At 36.6% G+C, this 10310-nt stretch overlaps 1 long non-coding RNA gene across 1 annotated transcript; it reads left to right on the top strand.

Annotated features, from left to right (window-relative positions):
* Positions 1–2139: 2139 nt before the first annotated feature.
* On the top strand, positions 2140–8854 carry LOC135155888 (uncharacterized). Its single transcript, XR_010295008.1, has 2 exons — positions 2140–2442; positions 7601–8854. It is a non-coding gene; the product is annotated as an uncharacterized LOC135155888 (long non-coding RNA).
* The last annotated feature ends 1456 nt before the right edge of the window (positions 8855–10310 follow it).

The following is a 10310-nucleotide window of genomic DNA, read 5'->3' on the forward strand; positions in this document are numbered from 1 at the left end:
ATGTGTCTAAATATTCTTTTCCAAAGTATTGCCTCCATCTATATGATTTTAATAATGTTCAGCATCTTTCATTTACATTGTGGTTTTAAAATGCCTTTTCCTTATTGAGTAAAACCAGGATGTGATGGTTGACTTCAGATTCAATGAAGCCATTTTCAAGACTAAATTAGCCATGGTGTCATTTTCAATTCATTGCATCTCATAAGGGTGCTTTCATCAACATGCAATATTAAGCTCTGGTCATTTTCATTTTCAAGGTACATATATTTGACTCTGAATTTCCACCCCTATCCCTCTCTTCCTTTCTCCCTTTCTAGTTCCCCATCTCTTTTTTCCATCTCTCTGTTCTTTTCTCCTTTATTCCATCTTCTGGCTTTCTAGAGCAGTGGAAGATTTTGAACCAATTCTTTTCTTGCATTGCGTTGATGTTTCTTCATTTGAGCCCCATTTGATTGACTGTATTTCCATTTCCTTTAGTATTGCAGCACAGGCACTCACTTTATTTAGAGTGACTGCCTTTTTTTCTCTCAATCCCATTTAACTTGGATGATGTCTAGCGCCATCTGTAGACAGAAACATTATAATGAAGCTAATCATAATACTGGTAATTGCGCAGCATGATCAACACGACATACTCAGTACTGCTAGTGCCCATGCATGTGCATGTAAAGGTTATTATTAATTAAAAAAGAACTATTTGATGTTGGAGAATTTAATACTAGTTTACCAACATATTTCACAAATGGTGATGGATCTAAGCCCCTTTCTTAGTAAGATACATACATGTATATGTTGGTACCGTATATGTTGCAGATGTCAGAGTAGGCCCTACTGACTTCAGGTCCATTGCTGCAATAAGAGTAACAGCAGATATAACATGAAATCAGTATTAAGATGCATATATAGCAAGCACATAGCTCTAAGAGCTACACACTTTCTGAATGAGAGCCATTGTCAAGCAGTTATGTAATATTTTGTGTTGTATTAAAAAGAATCAGGCTTCTTCGTGTAAATACATGTAAGGTTCACTACCGAATGAGTATACTTCAGTGGATAAGTTGAATAGAATGTGAACACTGATTTGAACCTGTGTTAAAACATGGCTACTACTTACTATCTGGAAATGATGGCAGATAAAACTGGAATCACTTAGTACAGAAAAGTTAGAGAAGCATTCCACTTGAATCAGACAAGCACAATGCTGAAAATTTCATCAAAATCGGATGTAAAATAAGAAAGTTATGACATTTCAAAGTTTCACTTATTTTTAACAAAATAGTTAAATGAACGAGCCAGTTACATCCAAATGAGAGAGTCGATGATGTCATTCACTCACTATTTCTTTTGTTTTTTATTGTTTGAATTATACAATATTTCAATTTTTACGAATTTGATGATTAGGACTTCCTTGCCTGAAGCACAAAATGTTAAAATAATGGAATTCCACGTGTTCAGGGAGGAATGAAACTTCATTTCACATGACAATGACGAGAAAATCAAAATATTTCATATTTCATATAATAAAATACAAAAGAAATAGTGAGTGAGTGATGTCATCAGTTCCCTCATTTGCATACCGACCGAGATGTGCATATAACTGTTTTGTGAAATGAAGCGAAACTTTAGAATGTCATAACTTTCTTATTTTACATCCGATTTTGATGAAATTTTCAGTGTTATGCTTGTTTTTCTCTTTTTATTCAAATCAAGTTTTTGTTGGGGTGGACTTGTCCTTTAAAGAAGGAGAGAGCAAGAGTAGCTGTGATGTGCCCAAAACTCACTTGTATACAATTAAAAAGAAAACATAAAAAATGTACATTGTAAATATTTTTATATTACAGCCCCCATATGATAGGAAAGTGATAGACCCCCATATCGAATGTTGAGCAATTAGTTGTTCTCCAGCTAACACATAGGGCCGTACTGTGCTCAAGTATGATTGAATGCCAAATCATTGAAATAAATTTTATCGCAAACTTGACATTTTATGCATGAAAAAAAAAACAAGATGAGGGTTGGATTCAAGGTGAAGGCCATTATAGTTTGAAAATATCCTAAGTAAAGTCTGAAATGATCAGACTACACATTCCCTAGCCATTACAATGCAATGCCTGGGCTTGACCTTGTACTTATTGAACTGAGGAGAAACCCCCCCACAACAAGCACATCACCTGTGTACTGCTTCATGAATTTGACAATGCAAGCTGGGAACAGGAGCGCGGCGAGATGCACAATGCTTTATATACAGAGTCAAAGTCATATGTGTTTGTTTATACTGGTGGAAAAGAAATATTGCATGGAAACATGGAGGAATATGGTTGATAAAGATACCTTTTATGAGCTGTCTGGAAGAATATTGGACAAGGGCCAGGAGATAGTGAATGAATTTATCTTGGAATAGGCTTACTTGCTGACCTGGATGGTGATGGATGATACTGTTTAGTAAGTTTTACTTCTTGATTTCTCATGGTCTGGGAAGAGTAAATTGGTTGACAAACATAGAGCATGCATGTGCGTACTGGCACAATAGTGTAGGACATGCCCTCACAGCACAGATTGACCTCCGAGATTATGTGTGAACTACCACTACCAGTTGTGTGTCCATTCTTTTGGTCCATTTGTGAAAATGGGCTTGTGTCTTCATCCTATTCTTCTATTTTTTGTTCACCATAAAGGTCTGTTGTAGACCTGGCCATAGGCCTATAGACTTGTTTTTCAATGATCTGTCTTGTTTTATTGTATATCCAGTATCTAGAGCTGACTAGTCCCCCCCCCTTTCCCCTCCTTGTTCTGTTCTTCTCCTCCCCAATCTATTCTGCCATTCCTTTCTTTCTCTCTTTGTTCCCCTCCCCTTTCTTTCTTTTGCATGATTTACCCTTCCTTTTCTCTTTCACCCACTCACTATATGCATTAGCTTTTTAAAATTTTCACATTGCACTTGACTTTATGCCTACACATATTTTTTCCTTAATTGAAGAAGTATTCCCCTTCAAGTTCATGAGTTTTGGCTCATGAATTTAATCACAATTACATGTATTTTCAATGTCTACTTTCTAGTTCCTTGAAATAATGTGAAACTTTTGCCCTCTTTTGTTGATAATTAACTTGATGACACCACCACCATGGCCAGCATCTTGTACAGTCTGTATCTTGAAGACTACTTGCCAGATACTATAAATAGATGCAGAGATGATTTATGATTTGTGTATTTTACTGGAGTGTCTGAAGAGGAGAAAGTGTAAACAAGCAATAATCTGCCAGACAGACTTCAGCAAGGGAAATAGGAATTAAAGCATTTCATTTGTTAGATGCATGACCTATTTTTAGTCAACTTACCTGCCAGATATGCAAGACATACTATGTAGGCCTATAGTAGAAGTAAACATTTTCAATAATTGTTCAATATCAATGGATGCTACATGTAAATGAACTTGGAATATGGATTCTGATTTGAATCGTCAACAATTTTTGCTCTGGTTTTTACATCATATGCCATGTAGGTCCCACTAAACAAACTTTGATTATTTTTTTTAATGTGGAAAATATCAGCATACCTAGTACACTTGGCGGTACTGTAAGTTCATTATTTTTTTGTAGGACTGACTGGTAAAAATCATGGAAAATACCATTATAGACAATAATCCATTTTAAGCAGGAAGTTTAAGGCATTTGCAATAGACCAGAGCACTATATTTTGTTACCAAGTTTAGGCCTATATACTTTTTCTGTAGAAATCATACTGTACTCATGCCTGAATACAGTCATGTGACTTCATCCACTTTACATTGTGAACTGCTACAGCTGTGTATCCTGCACATCAGGAGAATGGATCAAATGATATATTTGACCTATATCCATGACCTTATTCATTGCACCATGGACCTATTTGTAATACTTGTAATGTAGGTCCATGATTAGTCTGCTGTGCAAACCCTTTACTTGAGTTAAGGGTCTGAATGTGCAGCCTACTCATTCCTTGAATTCTCGCCACCCCAAATAGCGATTTCGCCGAGATCCGGGAAAATCCCTGTAACGTGCATTGCATTATGGGATAGCTTTTTCGGTATTACAACTTCCTGTTCGGAAGTCCAACGCACTGTTTTGCCATTTAGATCAACAGTGCCGTCATGCACAACGTAGCTTTCGCTCGGAAAGTTCGTGATCACAACCCTCTCTTTCACTAACAGTTTTACAGCCTTTTCTGCTAAAGTCACTAATTCTGCCTGACGCTTTCCATTGCACGGTATTCATCTGTCAGTTAAGATTTTTTTAATTTCCGAAACTGATTTTTATCCATTTTGTGGTCGACGAAAAATTGAACGAAATGAATGCTGAATATATTTAGTGTCTAGTTGAATACGATCGTGATGTCAGGCCGGTCACTAAATGCAAAATTTTAAGATATTCATGATTTGTTTGATTTTTTTATAACCAAATAAAAACATGAATAAAAATTATTCTCACGTGAAATATATTTTTTATTTTTATTTATTATTCAAATGGAATCAAAACTGACCAAATGTAATAAAAATAAAAAAAATTATCTCGTCTCGCGCATTATGAGATTTTTGTTCCTATTCGGGGTAGCGAGAATTGAAACAGCAAGATTTGTATGTGCTAGTCTTTGCATGGAGACACACTTGTTGATCAAAGTTTCATTCAGGGTCTGTGTCTGCAGACTAGTCCATGATTGCACTAACTACTGATGATGCATTCACATGAAACTTTCAGACATTATAATGTCAGACTTTAGCCCTAGACATGTTTCCAATTTCTCAAATGCATATTAAAAATAAATGTAGGTCTATCTCTTTCAACTAATCATATTCGGGAACTATGACATGTGAGCTTCTCTTAAATCTTGATAAATTCCACAATAAGCGGTTGTCACTCTTCTAGTTTTCAGAGTGAAAAACGCTGATTGTTTTTTTATAGAACGCTGTCTATTATATACCTTTACCTTTACCCGAGATTCTGGAAGAATGCTGATGATCCCAGCAGTCGTGCTTCCAGTTCAAGTCCTTCATCCTTCTCGTTAGTTAGGTATCTTCATAGCAGTCTAGCTTGGAAATCTGCACCGTCCTCAATATTAGTGTGGTTTATACATCATAGGGTGAGCAGTATGAATCTTGTAGCAGTTTAAATGGTTTAAACAAGTGTTGAAACTCTTAAACAAAAAAAATTAATTGTGATATTCAATTTTTTAATAAATTAAGGATGACCGTATTAAACTGTTAAACGATTACTGCAAGGTTCATATACTGAACAGTGTTGTTTGAAATTTTGAACAGGTTTTTTTTATTATGGATTAGGAAAGTGTAGCCTATTTTGTTGTTCACTAGAGCTAGAAACTTCATCATCATTCTCTTCATCTTCAAAATCATCAATTTGGAAATCCAAATCTAGATAAACCTCTGGGTTATCTTTCATTTCGTGATCGAAGTATTCAGTGACAGTGTGGAGAAATCGTACCCTCGCAATAGGTTTTGCATGCAAGTGGAGCTTGACGTGGGAGAGCCAATCACGACTCTCGTACACTCGTGCACATCATCAAAAATCCCCAATTTCGCGGACGTAATTCTGCGTGTTTGAAGCATTCAGAGAGAGAACTCTAAAACTATCAATGAAATGACTTTCATAGGTCTTCATGATAAATGATGTACACCATCGTGTTCTTCTTATTTTCTCCTTTAATTTGATATATAATTCTCCATTTTTAGGATTTGCAATATATTTCTACTTTAAAGGAGAATGAAACTCTTGGAGCAAGTTAGCTTTTGTGAAAGCAGAAAAATCAAAGAATAAGATCAACAAAAGTTTGAGTAAAATAGGACTAGCAATAGAAGAGTTATGAGCATTTGAATGTCAAGATCACTAATGCTATGGAGATCCTCCCATTGGCAACGCAACCAAGATCTATGATATCACAGATGAACAACTCTCCCCTTTTGGACACTGAAAATATACCCCAAAACATCTCTTTTTGCTCATTCTAATCATATGACAAACGATTCATCAATGATATAATGTTGTGAAACCTCTGTACTTGTCCTCTCATAAAGATAGAACATCTCACCTTGTGACAGATTCTATAAAAGTGAGAATATAAGTGAAATAAGTACTAAAGCAATGAGGGAGTTGTACGTGTGTGACATCACAGATCTTGGTCGCATTGCCAATGGGAGGATCTACATGGCATTAGTGATCTCAATATTCAAATGCTCATAACTTTCTTATTATTCATTCAATCTTCCTCAAACTTTCAACAATGTGTTTCTTTGATTTTTCTCTTTGATATGGATTCAGCTGGTTTCAAGGGTTTCATTCTCCTTTAAGAAAAAAAATGATGTAAAATGCTCATTAAATATATACTACTAATATGTTACTTAAAACAGCATGGTGTCCTTAAAATGGTAGATGGTGGGTCATGGTAAGTTCATGATCAACAAAAGTCAATGTATACACTTGATTTATAGGGACAAGAAATACCATCATTAAATAAAAACTTTAGTGAATTAAATCATATGATTTTATTACCAGAATTGTATTGACCCAGAATGGTGCTGACCCAAATGCTATATTCACATTCAAATACTGTACTGTCTTGTTCCATATATTGTAAAATGGTACTAAAACATTGTGTATGATATTATGGGCAATTTGGGCATAATGAATTTGCATTTCAGTAATTGCAAAATGATAATGTATTGCTAATCTGATCATTATAGATAAATTATTCATTATAAATTCATTATCATCCTACTAACCCACACACTTACAAGGTCAAATGTAATCAGGTTGTAAAATATTAGCAAAGGGGCAACTTATTGCTCTCTATAAATCTACTCATTGGTCATTTATTTTATTGTTCCCATAATAAACTGAAATTAAGAGAGACAACATATAATTTGAACTCTTTCTGTCCTCATATATTGTCATCATAAATTTCAAAGTCCAAAGTCATTTACGAACTCGACTAGGGAATTTTTTTATAAACCCCAATAAAGATTTCACATATTATAAAATAGTGTTGAATTGCTGCTGTTTGTTTGAAATTTGTTTGTTTTCAAGATATGAAGCTCACGTAAGCACTTGTCTTTCCCAAACAGCCACATGAAGTGGCAAATTGTACATTGTTCTAGTAGAACTTTAATGGACATGAGATAATGTTTTCAACCCGTATTCAACATTTTATCTACTATATATAACAAGGAAGAAAGTGTGAAATCTTTGTGTTTAAAAAAGATTAGGCATCATGCATTTACTTCAGTCGCAAAAGAACAAATACTGTAAAGAAACATAAGTTATTTTTACTTTTTCAATGTCAATGAACACTGAAGATACATCAACTAATCCTGGTCATCTATTTGTATGATGTCGTACTCTGTAAGGTTATCTTCGTTATCGACTGAAACCAGAGGATGTTGGATCTATTATTTTACCTTATTCGAGGCCACTTGATGTGATGGGATTTTGGTGAATAATACAATTTAAGATTCTAGACTTATTCCAGAGACTTCTTCAGAATGTCAAGTGTTCTGATAGACTATTTCACCCCGGGACCTCTCCTCCCATCTCTTCTTTCTCTTCAACTTGACAGTTTACGGAAGAAATCAAGACCCCATGACCCCACCCGCCATGTCCAGCTGGCTCTGGATAGTGTGAAGGAGGAGGGAACTCCCCCAACGCCAAGGAAATACAAGAAGCGAGATGATGGGCGGCCAAGGGTCCAGATACGGATCGGGGATGATGAATCTGATGAGGAAGGAGACAAGGTGGACTGTGGAAGCGATGACCCGAACGAGAATGGTGAGTACAACACAATATTTGAAATAAAATGTGAGGTATCTGATGTTTTTGTAGAATTATTTCTTTGAGGAACAGGCATAAACTTCTTTTTTAACGAAGAAAAATTGGTTATTTGATAGGTACTAAATACAAAATATATAACAGTAAAGCAATTAAAATGTTTATGGGATAATGGGAGTTAGTCCTGCTGAGATATTGTCTTTGTATAATGTGGTAATGTTATTACTTCATTCATTTGGTGGTGGCAATACACCCCCTACCCATGTTAATTCGTCAAGAAATAATCTTTTGGCTATAGGAGGTTTGCCTATTTTCTTTTGCCTCTGAATGAATGCAGATACACAATGCACATCTGAATATGTGGGAAGCTTTGTTATGGTATTTTCCTTGAGCCAAGTGAACATGCAATGCCATTCAAAACCAGTGAAGTGAAACCCCAGAATGAAACCATTCCTAAATCTACAGTGAAGTTTAGTCTGTAAATCAGTACACAGTTCTCAATTGAATAAAAGGTCTCCAAGGAGCTTATCACCTCTGTATATACTGTATAGGATACTTACAATATTGTGATGCAGTAAAGCATATCAGTGGAGGTTTTTATCTCTTTGTGTTTGAGGGGATTTTGCAAAACTATGTAGTCACCTCTTTAATGGAACTTTTATCTGAGAGTTTCAATCAGTGGATATTTTTAGGTTTTGCAGAACTGGTGTTGAAAGTCCACCAGTTCTTCATTGAATTTGCTAATCAGCATTTGTTTGCACTTTAAATGGTTTGATGAACAAGTTGCTGGTACTCATGTGTTCTGTGAATGTTTTAGCCTGCGGAAGTAACTTGCTGTGTTGTTTGTGTACAATGTTTGATGGTTGGTTGTACAAATGAAGGACAAATCATGATTTTGTAATGTGACCAAATGCAGTGTTTGTAGTTAGCTTGCACTGGGATTTAACTGTGGACCAGAATCAGTGTACATCTAGATTTGAGTTCTGATCAAATTCTCATTGGAACTGATGTTTTCATCACAAGGAAGAAGCAAATACATCCTATATTAGCTCAATTAGATTTTCTTTTCTAATTGTCTATAGTATAGAAGGGATTTTCCAGTGATATTTGTTCCATTTCATCAGTTTTTAGTGGGATCCATCCAGGACTGATACAGAGAATATAATGGAACTACTCCACAGCCAATACCCGTAGCTGGATTTAATTTAGAATGCAAGGGGTATGAATTAGGTATAATCCCAATAACCTTGAACTGGTATCTTCAGGTATGAATTGAATATGCCAAAGAATTGATTCAGTAGTTTCCATGGGCTATGAGTTTGGATATATCTGCATATAGCTGCTTGAAGGATGCAAAGCTAAAAGTGGTGGTGAAAGAGATGATCAGAAACTGCTTGGAGCATTGAATAAATTACGCCTGACTCCTGAGTGTTAATACTCCTTTGACATCACAACAATAGTGTATCCTTGATGGACTACTACATGTAAATCCTCTGAATATGCATCAGTATGTATAACGTCTGAATTAAAATGAGCAAAGAGAAAAATAAAAGGAAACTTCCAGAGAAAGAAGACAGATATGGTTCCCAGTATCAGGAAGGGAATGATCTGAAGCAACGTAAGTGATATCGATTTCAGGCTAGGTTCTATATGATCGTCAAGGAGATAACATTGATGATTGTTTGTAATCATATGGAGTCTTATGGAATTTGCATCAGGCTTTAATACACTACTCAAAAAAAGTTAAGGACCACTTTTTAAAACGTACATAAAGATTTTATACAAGGTGTTTTATTTCTGGAAATACCTCAGTACAACTGTCCTAAATGTCCTTAAACACGCTGTAATCAATTTCACGCATGGGTGGTTTCAGTTGTTGCACAATGTCTCTCGCATCACTGCACATCCTGAAAAGTGGGCCCCGAGGGGTATCAGCTACCGACATGAAGTGGTAAAAACGAATGTCTGAGTGTCTTTCAGGCAGTTCAGTAACGAGTGTGACCACCTCCTGCAGCAATAACGGCTTCACAGCGCTGTCTCATGGAGCTGATGAGGCGATTGATGTCTCTGACGTCCAGTGCATCCCATGCAGCCTCCACAGCCACACCCAGCTGCTGCAGTCCAAGTGGATGGGCTTCGAGCTGCTCGAGACTCCTCCCCATCATGTCCCAGACGTGCTCTATCGGGTTTAAGTCCGGGGACCTCGCTGGCCACTCCATACGCTCAATCCCCTGGCCCTCAAGGAACTCGGTCACCACCCTAGCTCGGTGGGCACGGGCATTGTCATCCATGAAAATGATGTTTTGTCCCACATTTTCTGCAAATGGCACCACTATAGGTTCAAGGACCTCATCCCTGTACCTCACTCCTGTCATTGCTCCCCCTGGGACCACGTAGAGACGAGTACGGTTGGCGTAGGTGATGCCTCCCCACACCATGACGCTGCCTCCCCCATAACGGTCATGTTCTGCAATACAGGGGTCTGCAAATCTCTCTCCTGG

The sequence above is a fragment of the Lytechinus pictus genome, chromosome 1, assembly GCF_037042905.1.
Source record: "Lytechinus pictus isolate F3 Inbred chromosome 1, Lp3.0, whole genome shotgun sequence".
Lineage (NCBI taxonomy): Eukaryota > Metazoa > Echinodermata > Echinoidea > Temnopleuroida > Toxopneustidae > Lytechinus > Lytechinus pictus.